We start from the raw sequence: 24,142 nt of genomic DNA on the forward strand, positions 1-24,142 counted from the left end.
GAGAGAAGCCATTATGCATCAGTACTCAGAAACGATGTGGCCGCATCTGAAGTACTGAGCATATACCTTACCAGGGGAGGTTGAGGGAGCCATTGTTAGTCAGGAAAAGGAGGCTGTGGGAGTGTCTACTAGAAGCCTACAGCTGCTTGAAAGTCAGTTATAAAGAACCAGCTTCTAAATAGTGGCAGATAACAACCAGTGACATAGGCAGATGACTGTACTTCAGAGATTCAAGCCAGATACTAGGAAAAACAAATTACCAGGTGGGTAATGCAGTACTGGTTTCAGAGTCTATCCTTTAAAGATTTCTTGACTCAGCAAGGCAAAACCATGGCTGACCCAAACCAGCGCTGCAGGTAGTCCTGCTTTGAGCAGGAGGCTCGGCTAGAAAATGCTAAAAGTCCAAGATATCTTTAATTTTGTGAAAGGCCTGCGAGGCTTAAATGTGTTCCTGCTAAGTCTCCAACATATACATTCACACTGAAGGTTGATGGGATTGCTGGATGCACGTAAAGACTTTAAGAGAAGGCAGTCATTTCAGTCAATCACATTTATTCAAACTTTCTGCTCCATGAAGACTGTCTATATTTATAGAGTCTGACTTCAAAAGCTTGTCGGCAGACTTCTGTTGGTTTTGGATCAAATCCTAGCCCCTCCAACAGGGAGGGAACAAGCAGTAGGGCAGTTACCTAATCTTTGTATGATCATGGGAAAGTCCCTTGTATCTAGAAATCATGTGGCTAGGGCTCTGTGGCCTGAGGGGAAGCACACCACAAGCAGGAAATGTGGGGTATGCATTCATGTACAATGTGTTGTGTCCTGACAGCTGTAGCTGTGTAACCAGCATCAGCTTTCCATGACCAGCACAGCCCTCCAAAAGTGAAATTAGTATGAGGGAGCTAAAATAGCAAAGGTAAAACAAGTGGGCTGTAGCCGTGCTGGAGAAGGGTAGAAGCATTGTAAAGTTGCTGTGGTCACAGGATCCTCCTCCTTTCAGCTTTGATTTATCAACAGCTCATTCATTTGTGTCCATAGTGTACACTTCTGTAAAAAGTACATTAAAAATGTTTTCTTCTGCTTAAAGTATTAGCCTGCCAGGCTCAGATTGCACTGCAGTAGAATCACAGCTCTTCAAAATCCTTACAACTAATTAAAAAAACATTTTAGGGGGAGCTTGTAGACAGTTTGAAGGACTTAATTTTACAGAAATTCTTTGTCACTTAAAGTACTCTTAGGTACTTCCGTGTTTTTAGATATCATTTGCTGAGGAAGCTGAGTACTAGAACAATCCTGCATTTGTTTACTCCTTTTGACTATTATTTTCAGTTTAAAGACATCTCAGCATAAAACTATAAAGCTTGATTTTAATCCATATTTGGAGAAACCAGAAACATGCAGGGCAATCTGTAGTGCAAGTCTGAACTAATTAAACACCATTTTTAGTGAACGTGTTAATTAAAAATAATCAGTTAGTATTTTACCTACACATAAATTATCCAGAGAAATTTAAAGCCTCTCAAATAATATGAAAGCTCATGAATAATGGACAAGGAAAAAAACCACTGTAAACTCACACAGGTGCTCTCATTTGCAGTAATTAGTCAAAACTAAGAAAACTAAAGTTTAGTTTGACAGTCAGAAGGGGGTTGTTGGATTTTTTGTTTGGTGGTTTGGGTTTTGGGGTTTTTTTTTTGTTTGTTTGTTTGTTTTGTTATAGAAAATACTTGGATTGAAACCTTCCATCAGGAGTAATGGGTAAGACAGACACTGAATCTTTTTAATATCCTATGCATAGGATTCATCCATTGCCACACAAATACCTAAATACACAGATACTGGAGAAGTACAGGCAGCTCTTGCCAAAACCAGTAGCTGCTTGATGCCTATGGACTGTGTGCTATCATCACAGACAGGGGTAACTAACCTAGGGTCTTGACAGAAATACTACTGAGTGCACTTTTAACCATATGCAAGGTGGTGCAAAAATGAATGCGAAGGTAGTCTGAAGAGTACTTAAGATGACCATTATATGAATGTTCCTTATTTAGTGAGCAAATCCAGACATCACAGCAGGGTTGGAATTGCACATAGCAGACAGCCTCCAACTACAACCGCAGGAAGAACTCAGAGACAGTATGTTATTTCTCATATGTACATTTGTTCAGGCTAAATGACAGCCCAAGTCTTTCACAAAAGAGCCACGGATCTCAAAAATCCCAAAGACAATTTTTTATTTCATTCAGAAGACAAAACTCTGAACTGCTGAATGACAATGGATGGTAAAACCCCACCATATTAAAACATTCCAAAGCATCTGAAGAAGGTCTTTTAAAACCTAACCATAACAATGCAAGAACTAGAACATATGCTTTTTCAATTTAACCTTGGTTTTGTTGCTCACTCACAAGCTAAAAGAGCAGATAAGGAACACAAACATGTTCTCAATATCTTAACATCCTGAAAGCAGGAATAATAGTGATGCCTAAAGGATAACATGGTTTAAGACAAGAATGGTTTATAAGTCTCTCCCTCATAATAGTCACAGAGACTGAACCCAGTTACAATCAAATTTAAAACAAAATGGGGGCTTTACAAAAAACAGCATTAAAGGACTATGGCATGAAACAAAACATTAGTAGAGTATGCATAATAAAAGAATGACGCAGTTCCAGAAGACTGAAGGAGTAAGATGACCCAAATACCAAAGCCTCTGATGCATGTTCAGTAAATACTACACTGATAATTTCAGAAGAGTTCCCATCATCATTTCCCAATCTGGTTATTCCAGTTGAGCATCTGTGCAGGGTAACTTTTGGCAGAGAGGTAGATAGGTTCTGAGGTGCAATTTCTTTGGCACCTTGTGTTTTTCAGGATGTGAATATCAAAATGCTGTTAGGATTCAAATTTGTGGGATTTAAATGCTCTGAATTTCACCTTTATAAAACCTAAGCTAGAGTGCTTGAGTGCAGCCAATGATATAATCATGCTGCTTTAGAAGACAGGTTTTCAAACAGGCACAATACTTGCCTGCTATAGTGGGATACTCCAAGATACAAAGTTATGGTGTCCATTTCATGGATTTGCAGTTAAACTAAGGCTTCTTTTTTGTTGAAGAAAATTGGTTCCTCAAACACCCATGCCACGCTATTTTGGAAAATAGTAGTAACATTCACCTTGTCATTAATGAGATGACCAAACTAGAGTATCACAGCTGCTGGCCTTGGGCAGTTTCTCTAAAATGAGCAGTGTCAAGCATCTCTGCTAATTAAATGGTACCACAGAAATTCATCAGTTCTTTACCCAGCTGTTTTAAATAGCGGAATCTTAAACAAGTATCACAGTTCATAATTCATGTAAATGTGAAAAACAAGATGAAGAACTCCTAGACTGCAGAGACCTTAGTTTATTATACCTCAACTTGTTAAACGGTTTGTAAAAGTGCCCTAGTCCACGTCCCAGGCATTTTGGAACAAGATGTATCAACAATATTAAGATAGGGTGGAGAAATGCTAGATCTCCACGTCCATCAATTATGTACCTGCAGATAAGTAGTTCCAGTAAATGAATGGTGAAATAACAGAGGCCCAGACTGTGTGACTTTGCTGTGAACATATAGCATAGCTATGTAAGAGAATATAAGCAGGCTTTCAAAGCCTTTACACATACCAAGCAAAACTCAAGCTCTTCTAGGCGAAAGAGCACAGTAAGCACTTCCTTCCTTCCTAAGGATACCAATTCTCAGGAGAAAGGAACTACAGCTGTATTTATCAAACCCCCAAAAGAAGCCCATCCTATCGAGGAGCACAGCACTAACATCTCTACCAACACCATGCTTGCCTCCTGGATTTTTCCAGGAAGCACTTTCCTTCCTGAATTGGAAAGTGGTCAAATTTTTAGCTGGTTTGATCTTAAGTGTCCAGTTTTCTCAATGTGACAGTTCTGAAATATGAAGTTATGCAACTGAGCACAAATAATCAACAAGAAATTATTATTTTTTTTAATAAAATCTAAACTAAATATAGTTTTTCCATTCTGGGGCAGTTTGGATTGGTTTGCTTTGGGATATTTTGGGTTGGTTTGCTTTGGGATTTTTTTGGTTTGGGCTGCAACAATACCTACATTAAAGGCATCTGAAACAAACAGACTGCTCCCAACTTGCTCTTAAGTGTCAGTGTAAGCCACTGTGCTTGTAGGCCACTTGCATTTAGTGACATGGAGAAAGAATTGTTGAATTGCTGCAATAAACATCAGTGGACTTTCAGTCATGTAGGGAAACACTGCTTATGGTGAAACTACGCTTGACTAAAATTGACTTCTATTGCATTTGTATTTTTTTAATTTGATCATTAACACACTAAACTGAAATTATGTCCACCACTGCTAGAGGTGAGTACTTCCTTCTCTTCTGTGGAATGCAGCCAACTTAACATAGAGGATGTAATAAAAGAAGAATTTACCTTGGTTTCACAACAGTCTTTCCAGCCACAAGGATCATTGCCCTTTACAGATCAAAGAAGGCTTTGTCAACCTGAGAAATTTTAGCTGACCTAAATCCATTAACTCAATGAATGATGCAAAGTGATAACACCTTAAAAAAAAAGAGAAAGCAGGTCTTTTTATAAAAAAAACCGTAACCCAACCCAACCTTATGGAACTTCAATCCTACTACAAATTTATTAATAAAATAGTTTAAACAGATACTGCAGTTTTCAAGGGGCTAAGTACAAGTTTCAGCTTTCATTTGGAGGCTTCCAAATCAAAACCCTCCTGCACTCTGTTCATTACAGACCCAAGAGTTTGGAAGACAGAAAAAAGAGCACAAGACATTGTTTTTTATTACACGTAATTTCATCAAAAAATATTAGTTTGAGAAGCTGAATTTTTGAATGCTTGAGACGGCAACACTGCATACAAACTCCTCAAAGGAGGCCAAGCACTGCAGTCTTTAGCTTTTGCTTACCACTTTCTCTCAGTAAATTTTTAATTAGCTTAATGATTGAAATCACTATGATTTCTCCTGTGAGAGTGGTGAGAGAACAGGGACAGGCAGGGTGAAAGACATGTTGGCAGCATCCAAACAGGCTAGAGAACCCAAGTGCTGTCTGTCCTCTGTAGTGTGTTGCTTGTTTTGCTATCTTGCTCTCTTTCTTTGGAAGCCAGCATTTCATCTGTAGCAAAGACTCTTGAGCCAAAACCAGGATACTTAATAGTCACAGAGTTTAAGAAAATATTGCAATAATGAAGCATAATCTTCTTTCAGGACTGATATTCTGACTTCTTCACTTCTCAATTACCCAACTATCCATTTTAATACAGGCAAATGAACTTAACTGAAAAGTAAACTGTTCTAATAATATCACCTTAAGTACTTTTTTTTTCTTTTTGGATATTAAAGCTGAAAATAGCAGTATGGCATGAGTGAAAACAGGCTGTACGGGATGGACTTTGTTCTATTGTGTTCTTTCCAGGAAGCAGCAACAAGAATAAATGACCTTTTGCAAATTCCCTCATTGTACTGTGGGAGAGAATAAAACCCACCGAGACTTATCTATGTCCTGAGGTGATAAATACACCCACTTCTGCTTGGCTTCAGTAGTACAGGAAAGCGGTAGCAAACCAGCCAGCTCTATGGAAAATATTTAAAAGGAAACATTCAGAAAGTGTGCAAGAGAAGCTGATGACCACTAACACTTGCAGGCTTAGGGGAAAGCTGTGGTCTTCTCAGCATATGTGGATGTCAGATGTAGGCTCAGGTTCATGACTGTGGGGAGCAGCTAGCATTAAGTATGTTTGCTCAATGGCATGCACGCCTTCAGAATATATTTTCCCCTTTAAAGCAAAATACAACAGCAGACATTTGGCAGTGTGTACACCAAATTTAGTGACTCTCTGATTAACAGGCAATGATTTTGCTGCCACTCAGAAGAAACTCAGAAGGATGAAGGAATGAGAAAACAGGAGTCCCATGAATTCAAAGGGAAATGCCAAATTCCACACCCAGGAGAAATGACCCCAGGCACCAGTACATGCTGGGGGCGAACCATCTGTAATGCAGCTCTTCAGGAGAGAACTTTGGAGTCCTTAGTAGATAAGCAGCTGAATGTCAGCCAACATTGTGCATTTGTGGCAAGGGAGGACAACCAGCACCCTTGGCTGCATTAGGAAGAATGTTGACAGTAGGTCAAAAGACATCTTGCTCATCACTGATGGAACCACATGTGGAGTTGCATCCACAGTTTTGGCCTTCCCAGTGTAAAACAGACATGGACATACTGGAGTGAGTCTAGCAGAAGGTCAGGAAGATGATCAGGTAATTCCACAGCTGAAGTATCTGACATAGGAAGAGAGCCTGGGAGAATGAAGATTGCTTAGCTTTAAGATAAGGCTCAGAGGGATCTTACGTGTGTATACAAATGCCTGATGAAAGGGATTAAAGAAGATGGAGTAGCTCTTAATGTTGTCCAGTGAATAGGCAAAAGGTGATGGGCAGAAATTAAAATACAGGAAACTGTTTAAACATCGAAAAACACCGTAAAGGTGATTGAACACTGGAACAGGTTCCCCACAGAGGCTGAAGTCTCCATCCTAAAAGATGTTTCAAATGTATCTGGTCATGGTCTTATAAGCATAACTTGATTACAGTCTTTCTGAAAAACACCCAAAACCCCAAACCTTTTTGTAAAATAACTGTGAAATATAGTTCTAATAAAGGATGTGACATCAAACATTTTCCACTGATTAACATTTTTACTATCTTTGTGCTGTTGAAAGATTAGGAAAAATCTCCACTGGGCCTGTGAACACCATTTGAGTTGTTACATGTGGCTTCCTCAGATAACTAAAATTAAGGTTATCTAAGGATTTCCCCATAGGTTTTTTCCCTCCCCACATCATCATGAGATGTCACCATCAGCGGCTCATGTGAGTTTCATCACTGCTTTTCCTTACTTATCTGCAGAGAGCAGTTGTTTAACTTTCCTGACCTGCACCTGTAGCAGAGTAAAAAGTCATTGGAGCTGCATTGTTAAGTCAGATCAGGCATGGGCACAACAAGTAACTTCACTGCTCCTATAGTGGTAACAGTTCAGTTCCTGATACTTTCAAAAAGTGCAGTTCTCTCAGCAGGGTCACGTTGTAATACATGTGTTACAAGCATACCATAGGTGGAATTAGAAATGAAAAAGCAATCAGAAGTTAATAATAACGATAGACAGAAATACTAAATCCTGCTATTATATGTCACAACTTATTAATAGCAATTCTAAGTAGAACCAAATTATCAGAATTCACAAGTAAGAGTTAATGAGCTTCCTAAACCTTGGTCCACAAGGAACACACCACTAAAGCCATCATAGCACATCTCAGTCTGTACCCTTTCTTCAGTGTTGTAATAATTAAAAAGGTCTGATCTTCATTTTATGCAGGAAGAAGATTCCCAAAGATACTGACTTCTCAAAGTTGTTTGAAAATAAGGAGCTTGTTGGAAGAGAGAGAACAAGCATGAAAATGAGTCAGCAGTGCTATAGCAAAAGGTAAGTTCTTATGAGACTCTAAAGACTCTGTCATAGGTTCATACTGCAGCTTTAATATACCTGGATTTAAAAAGTTATTAACCACAAGATACAAGTCTTCAGAAAATCATGCTAGATTACTCTCAACATATATTAGTTTCTATACATATATAGTAGTTATTATATTATTATTATTATATATTATGCGGAAGATCAACGGACAGCAAGCTGATTAATGTAATCAGAAACTGACCTTTCTTCACTTCAGAGCACTGCCTTTTATAGCTTCCAAGCTTGGTCCTGTGCTTAAACTTTATAACGATTGGTTTCTGCACATAATGCACAGGCACCTGATTGGTTCCTTCTTCAGCATCTGGGAGCAACACTAGCTGACTGGTCCCTTCTTCAGCATCCGGGAGTTGTTTCCCTCCTGCAGAACTTCTGCATACATGTCCACAACTTTGCTCTGAAGTAATCTGTGAACTAGGCCGTTAATCCTTACTACAAACTCTAACCAATGGCAAGAGTCCTGGATCGCTCACAAGCCCATTGTTTGTTAAAAAGCTCCCAACAATATTAGTTTCAACATATACTAGTTTCTACATCAATGCATCTGCTTAAAATTCAAATAAGTTTTAATTCTATCCATCCTAGCTGTTCTTTGTCTCACCTAGCTTCACATGGGCTTGATTCTACTTCTTATGTTCACAAGGAAACAAAAACAAACTGTAAGAGAAAAATCACTACTGTGATTTGTGCTATATTGAGATTATTCTATGTCCATTGCAATGTTTGTTTAATCAAAAGAAAGTTACTGTGTTGATCCTTTTAGTCAATGCTCATGATTATTGTAATCAGAAAGCTGGAAGAGTATGCTGCTCTGCAAGGGAAGGTGAGCAGGAGCCACAAGGGACAGAGCATAGGCAGAGACCATGTCCTTACCAGCAAGGACTACAAATACCCAAGCAAGCGGCATGGAACAGAGCAGACCTGGTAGCCAACATAAAAGTTCCAAGCAAAGAGGCAAAACCAAGGGTAATCCCCCTCTGCAAAATACTAGGCTAAACTTAACCACACCAACAAAACAGTTCAGAGAAGAAATACTAGTGAGGGCCAGAGCTTAAGCGTAGCTCCTGGACCAACAGGCAACCAGTGTATGGGTGGAGGTCCCAGATGATGCTGATGAGGAAGGGCAATTAGGGGCTGTTAGTGATCTCAGGACCCTGACAGAAGATAAATTCCAGTAGTCATAGCCTATCTTCCCTTATAGGTAAGCCCTTTGAAAGCCTTGAGTTTGTATTAAAGGCTTTAATGGTGGATTTATTAGGTTGTAATGGATTTTTGATCTGTAATTGTTCAGTAGGCTTTGTTAGGATCTGTTTCTGAATGTTTAACACTTACCTTAAAAAGAATAATTTTGCTAGGATTGTATGCTATAATGCTACTTTCATGCCATTGTGATTAGCTATTGGCCAAAGCTACAGAATTTAATATTGTTATCTCTTCTGAAAAGTCTCTAATTTTAGAGCTCAAGTCTCCCTTCTCTTTTTTGGTAATTCTCCCTGAAAAGTGTGATTCGACAGACTGGTTAAGAAGTTCTGTTTCTTTTAGCACAGGGACTGTTTCACAGGCATTGCAAGTTTCATGTATCATTCTAGAGAACATAGTCATGGTTTACTTAGAGGAACTTTATCAGGTGGAAAGCCATGAAGGAAGTGTCATAGTATGGTTTGGGTTGGAAGGGACCTTAAAGATAGTAAGTTTCTCTGAATAGTTTCTAATAGGCTTCATATGAGTTAGCTTCATTCTAAACTAGGAGTCAATGCGTTGAAATCTGATAAAGACTTTAGAAGATGAAGGCTTTGTTCTGGTGCATGGTAGTAGGTCTGATCAGGATGTAAAATCACAAATGTCATGACTGGAATCAGGTTTGACTAAGAATGGTGTTCAGAAAACACTGCATGTGACAAAAGCTGTCTTCAGGCCTCAGTGATGGTTGGCAGACAGAGAAGGATTATCCTGTTCATAAAGGGTTGCCCTGCTCATAAAGCTTTCTATGCAGTCATACAGTGACCATTCACAAGTGTCTTCTGATTATCTCTGGTCTTATGGCAGCAGAAGATAAGTACTTCATGTACAGCATGGTATCAATGATACAATGATATCAAACACTTAAAGGTGAATAAAGAAGGTAAAAATTAAATCATCCTTGTCATGTAAGAGGCTACATCGATTTTGTGACACATTACATACTATTTGAAAAGCTGCTGTTCTGTTTTGTTTTCCAATACTGTGCATACTCAGAAAAATCAGTGTATATTCAGAGTCACAAAGACAACAATGCTTTGGTTTCATGAGGCCACTTGTGCTAGTTTGAGCATTGAAATCTGAGAATTGAAAAACTTAGGTTATTTTTAAAGACATTATATCCACAAGAATAAAAAGCTATTAAAGAAAATCTATTTTAATTTTACTTTCATGCAACTTGACATAATTTAATTTTATTCAGCTACCACATTACCACAGTTTCTCTCTCTCCCTTATCCTTTCAGTATCGGGAAACACATGGTTTGGTGGGTTTTTTTCTCCCTGCTGTTTCATCAGTGGGGTTTTCTGGTAAAGTTTTGTAGCCTTACTTGCAAAACATCCACTTTCATTCTGAGAGACTCTGGGAGCTATTTTTAGATTCTCTTTAGAGGGGAAACTGTCCCTTTCAGCATAGAGTAACGTAATCTCATTTCCATTTTATATGTTTTGCTTGCAACTACAGTCTCAAGATGCTTAGTTAGCAGTGTTGCATACATAAGTCAGAAAATAAGGAATATTACAGTATCAAAAATATAGGGTGGAAAACTGTTGGTTTGTTTCTGTCCCTGAAACAAGCAGTTCATATATCATAGAATCATAGAGGCGAGGTATGCTTGTTGACCATTCTTAGAATCATAGAATAGTTAGGGTTGGAAAGGACCTCAAGATCATCTAGTTCCAACCCCCCTGCCATGGACAGGGACACCTCTCACTAAACCATCCCACCCAAGGCTTCATCCAACCTGGCCTTGAACACCGCCAGGGATGGAGCAATCACAACCTCCCTGGGCAACCGATTCCAGTGCCTCACCACCCTAACAGGAAAGAATTTCCTCCTTAGATCCAATCTAAACTTCCCCTGTTTAAGTTTGAACCCGTTACCCCTTGTCCTGTCACTACAGTCCCTGATGAAGAGTCCCTCCCCAGCATCCCTATAGGCCCCCTTCAAGTACTGGAAGGCTGCTATTAGAAGGCACGCAGCCTTCTCTTCTCCAGGCTGAACAGCCCCAACTTCCTCAGCCTATTTTCATACGGGAGGTGCTCCAGTCCCCTGATCATCCTCGTGGCCCTCCTCTGGACTTGTTCCAGCAGTTCCATGTCCTTTTTATGTTGAGGACACCAGAACTGCACACAATACTCCAAGTGAGGTCTCACAAGAGCAGAGTAGAGGGGCAGGATCACCTCTTTCGACCTGCTGGTCTCGCTCCTTTTGATGCAGCCCAGGATACGGTTGGCTTTCTGGGCTGCGAGTGCACACAGCCGTCTCATGTTCATTTTCACATCGACCAGCACCCCCAAGTCCTTCTCTGCAGGGCCGCTCTGAATTTCTTCTTTGCCCAACCTGTAGCTGTGCCTGGGATTGCTCCGACCCAGGTGTAGGACCTTGCACTTGTGTCCTGGGTTTACCAGGACGGCTCCTGGTAAACCCAGAACAACTTGTCATGGTTGAACTTCATAAGGTTGGCATCAGCCCACCTCACAAGCGTGTCAAGGTCCCTCTGGATGGCATCCCTTCCCTCCAGCATATCAACCGGACCACACAGCTTGGTGTCATTGGCAAACTTGCTGAGGGCGCACTCAATCCCACTGTCCATGTCAGCGACAAAGATGTTAAACAAGACCGGTCCCAACACCAATCCCTCAGGGACACCACTCATTACCAGTCTCCAGCTGGACATCGAGCCATTGACCACAACTCTTTGTGTGCAGCTGTCCAGCCAGTTCTTTACCCACCGAGTGGTCCATCCATCAGATTGGTATCTCTCCAATTCAGAGAGAAGGATGTCGTGTGGGACAGTGTCAAACGCTTTGCACAAGTCCAGGTAGATGACGTCAACTGCTTTACCCTTGTCCATCAATTCTGTAGCCCCATCATAGAAGGCCACCAAATTGGTCAGGCAGGATTTGTTCTTAGTGAAGCCATGCTGGCTGTCACCAAGCACCTTGTTGTTTTTCATGTGCCTTAGCATGCCTTCCAGGAGAATCTGCTCCAAGATTTTACCAGGCACAGAGGTGAGACTCACTGGTCTGTAATTCTCCGGGTCTTCCATTTTCCCCTTCTTGAAAATGGGGGTTATATTTCCCTTTTTCCAGTTGTTGGGAACTTCACCTGACTGCCATGATTTTTCAAATATGATGGCCAGTGGCTTAGCAACGTCATTCGCCAGCTCCTTCAGGACCCGCGGATGGATTCCATCAGGTCCCACGGACTTGTGCATGTTCAGAGTCTGAAGACGGTCTCGAACCAGATCCTCTCCTACAGTGGGCCCAAGGTCTTCATTCTCACAGTCCCTGCATCTACCTTCTAAGACCTGGGTGGTGCAGTCAGAGCCTTTGCCAGTGAAGACCGAGGCGAAGAAGTCATTCAGAACCTCAGCCTTCTCCAAATCCTGTGTAGCCAGTTCTCCCAAAAGCTTCCTCAGGGGGCCTGTTTTGTCCCTCGTCTGTTTTTTGTTTGCTACGTACCTGTAGAATCCCTTCCTGTTATCCTTAACATCCCTGGCTAGGTTTAATTCCAACTGGGCCTTAGCCTTCCTAACCTGGTCCCTAGCTTCCTGGACAACATCCCTGTACTCTACCCAGGCCACCTGTCCTTGCTTCCATTTTTTATAAGCCTCTTTTTTCCTTTGAATTTTCCTCAGCAGCTCCTTGTCCATCCAAGGAGATCTCCTGGCCCTCCTGCTGCACTTCCTTCTAGTTGGGATGCAGCATTCCTGAGCTTGTAGCAGGTGATCCTTGAATATCAACCAACAGTCTTGGGCCCCCCTGCCCTCCAGGGCTATATCCCATGGAACCTTACTGAGCAGGTTCCTAAACAGGCCAAAGTCTGCTCTTTTGAAGTGCAGGGCAGTGAGCTTGCTGCACGCTCTTCTCACTCTCCTGGGGATCTCAAATTCGACCATCTCGTGATCGCTGCATCCAAGGCTGCCCTGGAGTACCACATTCTCAACAAGCCCTTCCCTGTTGGTGAGCACAAGGTCAAGCATGGCACCTCTCCTTGTCGGCTCCTCTATTACTTGCAGAAGGAAGTTGTCTTCCACACAATCGAGGAACCTCCTGGATTGCTTGTGCCGTGCAGTGCCATCGTTCCAACAGATGTCAGAGTGGTTGAAATCCCCCATGAGAACAAGGGCCTGAGAGCGTGAGGCTTTTCCTATCTGTCTGTAGAGTGCTTCCTCCACAGGTTCTCCTTGATCAGGCGGCCTGTAACAGATCCCCACAGTAATGTCTCCCATGGCTGTTTTCCCTTTAACCCTGACCCACAAACTCTGTAAACTGCTCACCTGCCCCCAGACAGAGTTCCATACTCTCCAGCCTATCCCTAACATAAAGGGCAACTCCCCCTCCCCACCTGCCAAGCCTGTCCTTTCTAAAGAGCCTGTAACCTTCCATTCCAACACTCCAGTCATAGGAGCCATCCCACTATGTTTCTGTGATGCCTATTATATCATACCCCCGTAGATGTGCACACATCTCTAATTCCTCTTGTTTGTTCCCCATGCTACGGGCGTTTATATAGAGGCATCTGAGACGAGCTCCAATTGAAGCTGGCTCGTTGGCTGGAGCAGCTGTAATATATCTACATTGTTCCGAGCATTTATTATAGGTGCTGGCAACTGACTGGGTGTGTTGGGATGGAATGATGCCCCCCTCCCCCAACACATCTAGTTTAAAGCCTCCTTGACCAGTCTGGCAAGCCTCCTACCAAAACTGTTCTTCCCCTTCTTTACCAGAGCAGCTCCACCAGCCCCCAGTAGATCTGTCTTCTTGCTAGGGTATATTGTGTAGCTGCTGTTTTTTTTCCCACGAGTTTGCTTTCTTTCCCCTTATTTTACCTCATTGCTTGGGAGGATTGTAAGCTATGGCTGAAGCAAGGCTGATGTGCATTTATAGCACTTAGCACAAAAAGTTCTGGTCATAGGTCAAAGAGTTGCTGTAGTACTGCGGGACAAATAGGTGTAAGATGAAATGATACAGTCATGATAGGAGATCATTCCACGGATCTAGCAAGCTCTGCAGGCACATCTGAGTCTCATCTAGAGGGCAACATTCAGGAATGCTAAGTGGATATGTGTACTTACTGGTACAGAGTATGTATTTGCTTAGTATCCTTAAAATAATTTATTTATTCCAGCTTCCTGGGGTATTTTTACACTTAGCTCCAAGAAATGTTATTAATGTAGTGCCAATATGATGGGAGTACAAAGCATTCTAAATGTATGAGTACAGATTACTATTTGGCTCAAACATGAAATATGTTGCAGGGATTAAATGTTTTGTAAAACCTGCATGATTTTGTGAAACCGGAAGACCATTGGTGCCAGGATTTACAAAAGGCGAATCCTGGTTTCCAGGATTCAAAGAGGAAATAATAACTCAAGGAAAGTCTGCTTGATGTAAGTTTTGAGCAAAATCATAGAAAGCAAGGAAAAGATCTAGCTGAGAAGTAATGAGAATAGAATGACAACTAACATATTTGACAGGAAATACTGCTGAGAAAACTATATTCTTTAAGATTGCAAGTTCAGAGGATAGCTGCATAGATGCAACAAACAGTTTTGTTAAAAGCTTTAATATGCCATGATGTTTCAAATAAATTTTACAGAAGTAAACAGGCATTTTGCAAATGTTAGGCAAACATGGATGAAATTGATAATGTGCTGGTTTGCAGAAAAATCTAGCACAGTAGATGTTGGAAAGAGTTGCCATTTATTAGATTTATTGCTAGTTGGGCTTCACAGTGGTTTATAGAGGACCTAATACCCTTGTCATCTAATCTGAGAATAAATGTGAAATATCATTAAAATGGTAGACTATTAAAAAGTAATACAGAAGATAACCACATTGTTTGTTTGCTGCGTTTGTTACAGTAAAATAAATTTTTCATAAAAGTAGGGCCGAAGCTAATATATCATGGAGAAAAAAAAAAACCTAGTTAGCCTAGACAGTAAGATTCACCCTGGAAAGCAGTACCTCCAAAAATGAAATGAGGGCAAGGGTGATAGAAACATGGTGGTAATGTTTGTGTAGAGAGCACCAGCAAGGTGGAAATCCACACATGGCTCCAGAATGTCTCTGGAAAGAATGTTGAAAAACTGGAAAGAGCAGTGAATGATTTGTAGAGAACCTGAGGGCCAGCAAAAACACCTCACAGCAAGATGCTAGAGAATGATGTATCTTTCGTTTATGTATTTGGTTACTGGTTTTAAGTTCTTCCACGAGGAAGCAAGATGGGACAGATAAGCTTTTAGAGAAAAATGAATGAACAAATTGCTGGGGACACAAACAGGCAGTGTGGAATAGAGGTGTGCCTTTTTAACACTGGCTGTGATAGACCAGGGGAACAAAATCTAACAGGCACAGGAGTATAGTGTCTGCCATTTGATTTTTTCAGACAATAACTAGATACCCTTCAGAAGAGGTGTGTTACTCGGGTACAGTTTTTACCTGCAATGTAGGAGCTAAGAGATTAAGCTGAATGATATAGAGAGATCTTAGAGCCTGAAACAGTGTGGATGTGTGTGTGTGCACAGTGCTAACAAAACTATAGCCAGATTATTTGAAACCAAGCTATTACTGGGCTACATCAGGGTTCATCTGCTTGTTTTTAAATTGTCGTCACTGTGGTTCTTGCCTGTAATCAAGGCTATATGATTAAACACATCTACATACCTTTTGCCTCTGGGCAGAAAGAGTGGTCTCTTGTAGCAAGTCACTCATCAAATTCTGTTAAAGGTTTGTGTTCTTTCTTACTTTCAGCAAAGCCTGATTTGAGGGCAGCACAGTTTGCCATGCTGTTCTCAGCAGAACTTCTGGAATTTGTGTTAAGTATTTTGAGAACAGCTGCACTGGTCAGCAGTGCAGTATATTGCACTAGTTATCACTTTGTATTTTTTAAACACCTTGTATTTTTTCCATAATTTCCTGATACCGATGTATAAAGAGGGATTTTTATGGCAGTCCTGGATGCTCAGTAGTCTAAGTCGAGAAGTCAGAGCCCTCATACTTCATAAATTCTACCCTCCAATGCTCTCCTGAGAAAATCTGTAAATGCAATCTTAATCCATAGCTGGCATCAGTGTTTCACCAAAGCAAGCTACAGTTGCTTACTGTCCTTTGCCTATGTACATCTGAAATTCAAGTTTTAAAAACTCTTTCTACTCCTGTTATCAGCTAAATTGGGTGTCACTGGCAGCAGTAACTGAGTAATAACTTCTCAACACTGCCAGGAAGCTTTCTTCCAGGCTGGAGGGCTTGAGTTTGCTGCTTGCTCCAGCCTTGTTTCACCACACAGGGGCAGCATGGAACCACACAGTTTCTCCCCGTGCCAGCTTTTAGCTTTTTTGGACTGGACGCTATGCAGTAATACTGGACTGCTGCAGGGGTCAGGCTCCAATTCCTCATGTATGCAATATAGGGACAGGTCCTGGTCCTTTGGAGGACTGAGTGGAAAGAGAAAATTTAGTGATGGGAAGAAAGGGGAAAGACACTGTTGCTCCTGCTGGCCTAGCAGACTTTATGGTTGCTCAGTACTTCATTAAGATCAGATGAAGAGGCTCATGTTTGCTTTGGTATCTCATGTGATCAAGTAGAGTCAAGAGCTGAAAACAAGCATCCCATATTTTTAGTTTATCTTGCTTTGTCACATGGACGATGTGGAGCATAAAGTACAGGCATGACACATGCCATTTACAGTTTGTTGACATTCTTCTGATTCAGCACAGAAAAGGGAAGGATCATCTTGCAATTAAAGAATAGGGCTTGAAATCATTATTTCCCCTGAAATTGATGTGTCTGCCATTGACTTTGGATGTGACTGTGGGCACATCACTCCATGACTTGTGCCTCAGGTTCCTTCTACTAAACAGGAATATTCTCATGATGGTAGCTTGAGGTTCATTTAATGCTAATACTTTTCCTGATAAACAGTGAAAGTGTTCAAAATAAGTTGTGGTATCATTATGCCAAAATAATTTGTGGTATCTTTACACCAGTAACTTGTAAAATAATCTTCTGTGGTTTGAAGCCCTCCTCTTTATTAGTAAAAAGAGAAATGCTCTTACCTTATGGCAAGTATACTTGATTTTGAAAAAATCAGGTATTTTAACTTATCCGCCTGATCAAGAGGAATCTGCAGATGAAGCACTCCACAGACAGATAGGAAAAGCCTCATGCTCACAGGCTGTTGTTTTCATGGGGGACATCAACCACCCTGATATCTGTTGGAGCAATGGTATGTCCCGGCACAAGCAATCCAGGAGGTTCCTTGATTGTGTGGAAGACAACTTCCTTCTGCAGGTAATAGAGGAGCCGACAAGGAGAGGTGCCATGCTTGACCTTGTGCTCACCAACAGGGAGGGGCTGCTTGGAAATGTGACGCTCCAGGGCAGCCTTGGTTGTAGCTACCATGAGATGGCCAAGTTTGAGATCCTCAGGACAGTGAGAGGAGCGTGCCGTAAGCTCACTGCCCTGGACTTCAAGAGAGCAGACTTTGGCCTCTTCAGGAGCCTGCTTAGTAAGGTTCCATGGGATATAGCCCTGGAGGGCAGGGGGGCCCAAGACTGTTGGTTGATATTCAAGGATCACCTGCTACAAGCTCAGGAGTGCTGCATCCCAACTAGAAGGAAGTGCAGCAGGAGGGCCAGGAGACCTCCTTGGATGGATAAGGAGCTGCTGAGGAAAATTCAAAGCTAAAAAAAGGCTTATAAAAGGTGGAAGCAAGGACAGGCAGCCTGGGAAGAATACAGGGATGTTGTCCAGGAAGCTAGGGACCAGGTTAGGAAAGCTAAGGCCCAGTTAGAATTAAACTTGACTAGGGATGTTAAGGATAACAGGAAGGGATTCTATAGGTATGTAGCTAGTAAAAGACAGACTAGGGACAACGTAGACCCCCTCCAGAAGCTATCAGCAGAACTGGCTACCCTGGATTTGGAGAAGGCTGAGGTTCTTAATGACTTCTTTGCCTCGGTCTTCACTGGCAAAGGCTCTGACTGCACCACCCAAGGACAAGGGCCAGGGGGGTGAAGAGCAGCAGGACGGCCAGGTACAAGTCCACGGCCATGTCCATCCCACCCTGCTGCCGGAGCCCGTCCGTATTACAAGTCATTACTATAAAGTACAGTGAAACAAGAACCTTAGCCCAAGCCCCACACTTGATAAACACTATCACAACAAATACTGACTCTAAGTAATGTACAGTATTCTGAAACTGTGAGATCAAGAGAAACAACTTTGAGAGCTAATAAATCAGCATTGTGATGAGTGACTATTAATCCGGTCAAATCTGTTGTTATCTTAACCCTTCGTGCCCCACGTTGGGTGCCAAAAAGAACTGTCGTGGTTCAAACCCTGCCACACAGCTCCCCTCACTCCCCACCCTTCTTTCCCTCCCTCTGCTCCCGGGGTGATGGAGAGGAGAATTGTAAAGAATGCAACTCCCACGGGCTGAGATAAAAGCAGCCCAGTAACTAAGGTATAACACAAATCACTGCTGCTACCACCAATGATAATAATGATAAAGGAAATAACAAGGGAAGAGAATACAACACCTCAACACCAGCCGACCGATAACTCGCCCCACCCCACCCAACCAAGCATGGACCGATACCTCGTCCAACCCTGCAGTGCCCTGGCCCGTCCGGGTAACTCTCAGTTACATCCTTGGCATGACGTGCTGTGGTATGGAACACCCCTCTGGTTAGTTTGGGTCAGGTGTCCTGTCTCTGCTTCCTCCTGGCTTTCCCTCCTCCCTGGCAGAACATGAGGCTCAGAAAGTTCTTGGCCAGACCAAACATTTGTGTTATCAGCTCTGTTCGCAGGCTGAAAGTCAAAACACAGTGCTGCAAAAGCTACTAAGAAGGAGAAAATTGCTACTGCTGAACCCAGGACAATGGCTCAATGTCCAGCTGGAGACCAGTAACGAGTGGTGTTCCTCAGGGATTGGTGTTGGGACTGGTCTTGTTCAACATCTTTGTCGCTGACATGGACAGTGGGATTGAGTGTGCCCTCAGCAAGTTTGCCGATGACACCAAGATGTGTGGTTCAGTTGACAGCCTGGAGGGAAGGGATGCCATCCAGAGGGACCTTGACACGCTTGTGAGGTGGGCTGATGCCAACCTCATGAAGTTTAACCATGACAAATGCAAGGTCCTACACCAGCTACAGGCTGGGCAGAGAAGAGATTCAGAGCGTCCCTGCAGAGAAGGACTTGGGGGTGCTGGTCAATGAGAAAATGAACATGAGCCGGCAGTGTGCGCTCGCAGCCCAGAAAGCCAACCGTATCCTGGGCTGCATCAAAAGGAGCGTGACCAGCAGGTTGAAGGAGGTGATCCTGCCCCCTCTGCTCTCGTGAGACCTCACTTGCAGTATTGTGTGCAGTTCTGGTGTCCTCAACATAAAAAGGACATGGAACTGTTGGAACAAGTCCAGAGGAGGCCACGAGGATGATCAGGGGACTGGAGCACCTCCCGTATGAAGACAGGCTGAGGAAGTTGGGGCTGTTCAGCATGGAAAGGAGAAGGCTGCGTGGAGACCTCATAGCAGCCTTCCAGTATCTGAAGGGGGGCCTATAGGGATGCTGAGGATGGACTATTCATTAGGGACTGTAGTGACAGGACAAGGGGTAATGGGTTAAAACTTAAACAGGGGAAGTTTAGATTGGATATAAGGAAGAAGTTCTTTACTGTGAGGGTGGCGAGGCACTGGAATGGGTTGCCCAGGGAGGTTGTGATTGCTCCATCCCTGGTGGTGTTCAGGCCAGGTTGGACAGAGCCCTGGGTTGCATGGTTTAGTGTGAAGTGTCCCTGCCCATGGCAGGGGGGTTGGAACTAGATGATCTTGAGGTCCTTTCCAACCCTAACTATTCTATGATTCTATCTGAAAGAGTGTTAACAGTTGGGTTAATTTACCAGAACAATTATGAAATAGCATCAGTTGTGCAGCAGAGGTCACTGCTGAATTATTTAGATGAATGTTGCCATGTGGTTGATAGGCCTGTCCAAAAGGATTTTTAATTCACAATATTGGTATTTCAAGGGAATAATTATTTCTCTGAATTTTTTGTTTCTTAGAAATAGAGAAAAGCACCTGACGAGCTACATATACAAAACTTGTTCTCCCAGGATTCGGCAGCTATTTGAAAAACATGGTCTTGTCAATTACAGCCTGATAGGAATCTCTCACAAACAGATATAGCACAGGCAGCTATTTTCATGTCATGTCTTTTACTCTTAGCACCCACAGAATGGACAAGAATGAGCTTTACAGACAAGTTAGCCCAGGTTTGTGTCTCATTGGAAACAGGGCTCCTAGTTCTATAGTGGAGATCCTCAAACACATGCCCTGTGGGGCTAGTGATGTGCTCATGACTGATCTGCCCATGCTGCACAGGGCAAAGTCCTGCGACTGCTTGGCTTCTTAAGGAACCAGGGGAGTCATACACATACCTGATGTCTGATCCTGGAGCAGTTCAGGTTGCAGTGTACAACTGGCAGGTCTGTTTTAGAGACAATGGTTTGGAGCACATCTAGAGGTCTACCAGAGAAGTGAACAGTCAGGAGGGGAAAAGATGGGAAAGAGACCCGGTCCCAGGGTACCAGACCAGGATTGTAGGCAGGAATTCAGGTAGACCTGTCTTTGGATTTGATCCATCACACCTGAGGTGCTTATACCATTTCAGGTTTAATCCATCAGTGTTTTCAGATGTAGCCAAACTACATCTGCTACATAGAAAACTACATTTTCTGCAGAGAAAAGCACGAAGCCTAAAGTAGTTGTGCAAAATAGCAAATGTAATCTGGAAGACCACCATGCTTTTCTAGTGTACCAAGAAAATGTCATGAGTAGGTCCTTTCCACCTACAAATTAGTTATTCTACCCTATTTCTAAATGCACAGCAGCAGAAAATGGGACAACTAAAGCCGTTCAGGACAAACTGAGTAACGTAAAAAATTACTAAAGAAAAACTATCCACACAAGATTTTACCTTTCAAACAAAACAATTCTGAATGTGAACGATTACTTATAAATAATACAACCCCCCTCTCTCTCAACGTACACATTAAGCGTCAGATAATGTGTTAATAACAAACAGCTCATGTGAATTTGCAATTCAGTTGCTCGTTATGCCTTATGCCTTAATAATACTCAATCATTTAAGAGTACTTCCCCATTTCACACCATTTCACACCTTAGAAATCCCTACAACATTTCGGAACCATTCTGAAGTGAGGTAGGAGAGTCTAAGATGTCGTGTCAGATCTGGTGATGTTGACTCAATAGCGTCAGGCATCTGAAAGTAGATGAGAAGTAATTCCACTCATTGTTTTACCATGTGCAGACCACTGAACCTGGAAGAAAGATGGAGAAATGTGATTTGTACCAGGACTTTATTTTTTCTTATTTAAGGAGAAAGATATATTAGTAACTTTAAATTCAAATCTGTAAATCGGCATTTGTATGGAATCCTAAAAAAAAGTGAGCCTGCTGCACTTCACTAATTTCTGGAATGTTATCAGGGGTTATTTATCAATTCAGAGAGTTTTAGACAGTGTTTGGAAACGTGGTGAACTTCCTCAATAGAAAAATGTAGTGAATGGCTTTTGTCCATTAAATGGAACAATAAGTAAGTACAGCACCAGGTCTCTCTGTTCCCAGGCATAATCTGGTAAGAACAGTGATCAAAGGATAAGCTAAAAAAAAGAGCAAGGACCCAGCAATTACGATTTTCAAAGTGTTAAAGACTGTATTGACAGTCAGGATGCACAGACTTAAGAAAGAAAGAGAGGAGGGGGCAGTGCAAGACCAAATTGCTCTGAGGAAGCCTGCCAAAAATATATTGCAGGTGCAAAGAAGAAGAGTTTTGTTACCCTCCTTTGTTTCCAGAGAGCAATGCAAAAAGGATTTAAAACCAGAATTGAAGTTATGGGAGACATTAGTGGCAAAGCCTCACTGAAATGAAAGGAGTTGTACAGAAAAAAGGGATTAATCTCTGCTGAACAGCTAGCAGGGTCAGTATCCAAATAATTTCTGACCGGTATTTACACAGAGATTATTTTCAATCACAACTGTGTTACAGTAAATTTCTGGGCTTGATTAAACAGTACTGTACATTCTGGCTCCAATCTAGTAGGTTATTTAAACATGTCCCTAGTCTGCCTAAGGAGGCCTGTAGAAGTCAATAGATGCCTTGTGAGATCAAGACCTGAGCGCCCTAGACTAGCAAAGACCAAAGGTACTCTGGGCTTTCTGCACTCCATGCTCAGTCCACCAAGCAAGACTTCTTTCATGTGACTGATTATATTAATCACTGCTTCACATCTTTGGGCCACATTTTTCAACAGGAACTTCTGGATTATTGGATCCTTAGTTCTTCTTTTCAAGAGAAGTCACAAGCTTTCTCTTCTCTTTGTAGCTAACAGATTGCAGCTCTGTTTGGTATTTTAAGTCCTCAGGCTCTTTGAAAAGCCAGTCCAAGCTGTTTATCAAGTGAATGATCAGCACAAATAGAGAAAAGTATAAACATAAACCTCTAGCAAATGTGGATCTGCCCATACTGGTTGCATTTCTCCAGTGCATAAAGAGGGTGAACCTCCAGTCATTAAGGATCCCACTGAATTCAGCACTAGCAGAACATTCTTAAAGCAGGACTGAACACAGATTCCATTTTAAGTTGATACACGGAGCCTGTATAACTCTTTCCTGGAACTTCACCAGATTTTAGAAAGTGGATTTTTACGTATTATGATCACACATCAGTGTTGGCATGAGGAAAAATATTCCTTCAGTTAATAAATAAAACCAAACTGTCTCAGGAAACCTTAACATAAGCACTGTTTTCCAGAATTATTTTGGCACTTGTCGCTGGCATTAGTAGTCCTTTACATGGTTTGATTATAGTCTGCTCTGTTCTTAATTATTTCAGAAACTAAGCACCTTGGATAAATTCCCACCTGACACTGTAAGGCAAGAGCTGTGGAGACCTTTACGTAACTGTCCTTCAGTTGTGAAAACCAGCAAACCATTAGCAGCACAGGCCAGAGAGCAGCCGTACAGAGTAAGACTTAGTCAAGAATGGAATAAGTGCAAAATCCTATTGGTGTTTTCAAGAGAGTTACATCAGAGATGTGCTGCAATCGTGCTTTCAGTTACCCAGGAATGTCTGGACCAAATTAAGTGTTCTGCTGTCTACAGTACTGACAGTGCACAGCAAGAGATGAGCTTTTTAGGAGCATCTAAGTCACTTACATGCTCTCAGAAATTTTACCCAGAAACTTCCCTGTTTAGGAATAACTTCAACAATAAAAGATGAATAGTGGTTTTAAAAAAAAGCCAAAATCAAAACAAAGCATTGCTTTAATATTTTAGTTAGCACTTAAGTAAAGCAAAATATGTGAGCTATTTCCTGAGTTGATAGTTGTTCTTGCCAAAGTGTACAGTGAACACGTAGTCAAGAATGGAACTTCATCCTCACAGTCTCCGACTATACTGAAACAGTTTTGAAACCTTCTGCTCCCTTGACTCCAGTGATTTCTTAGTTGTCCACCCTCTCTCTGATCATTCCTCTTGGTGTATCTTCGGAAGATCTTCCAAATCCTCTCTGTATGTTTTCTGCATGTGGGAGGCCAAAATGCCTCTTTTCTGCCACATTTTTTGCTGTGACCCATATACAAAATTACCCACTTACATGTCAGTTTTTTATGACTAGAAAATTTACCTTTTTATTTCTGTCTTCTCTCAAGAAGAAAACCTTGGCTAAAATTTATAATCTAACACTGTGTTAAATTCATTGTAGCTGAACAGAATAGTTAAGGGTGAAAGCGACCTCCGGAGGTCTTCAAGTCTAACCCTCCTGCTTAAAGCAGGGTCAACTAGAGCAGGTTGCCCAGGGCCAGTTAGGTTTTAAATATATGCAGGAATGGAGGCTCCACAACTTGTCTGCACAACGTGTTCCAGTGTTTAGCCACCTGTACAGTAAAAGCAGATGGCTGAACACTCCCTCCTTTGGCAAATCATTTTATCTAAGTCCCTGTGGAGATCACTGTCCTGCTTGGCAAAAAGCTCAGTTTGGGTTTAGCTTTATCTCTAGGTTCTCATTTATTCTTGCTGCAGGACAAATACAGTAGCTAAGCTTTCATCAAGAGTCATCCTGCAATTTAATTATCAGCCTGACATTCTCTTCCTTTTCTCTGATAATAGTAGTCTTGGCAATCCAGACTTTTATCGAAGTGTATTTCCTTCAAAGTCCTCTCACCCTGGTGCTGGCTTGTCACTTTTCATGGTTGTCTGTCCTAGCTCCTTATTCTTCTCTGTCAGATCAACATCTG

This window comes from Lathamus discolor, chromosome Z, assembly GCF_037157495.1.
Source record: "Lathamus discolor isolate bLatDis1 chromosome Z, bLatDis1.hap1, whole genome shotgun sequence".
NCBI classification, from domain to species: Eukaryota; Metazoa; Chordata; class Aves; order Psittaciformes; family Psittacidae; genus Lathamus; species Lathamus discolor.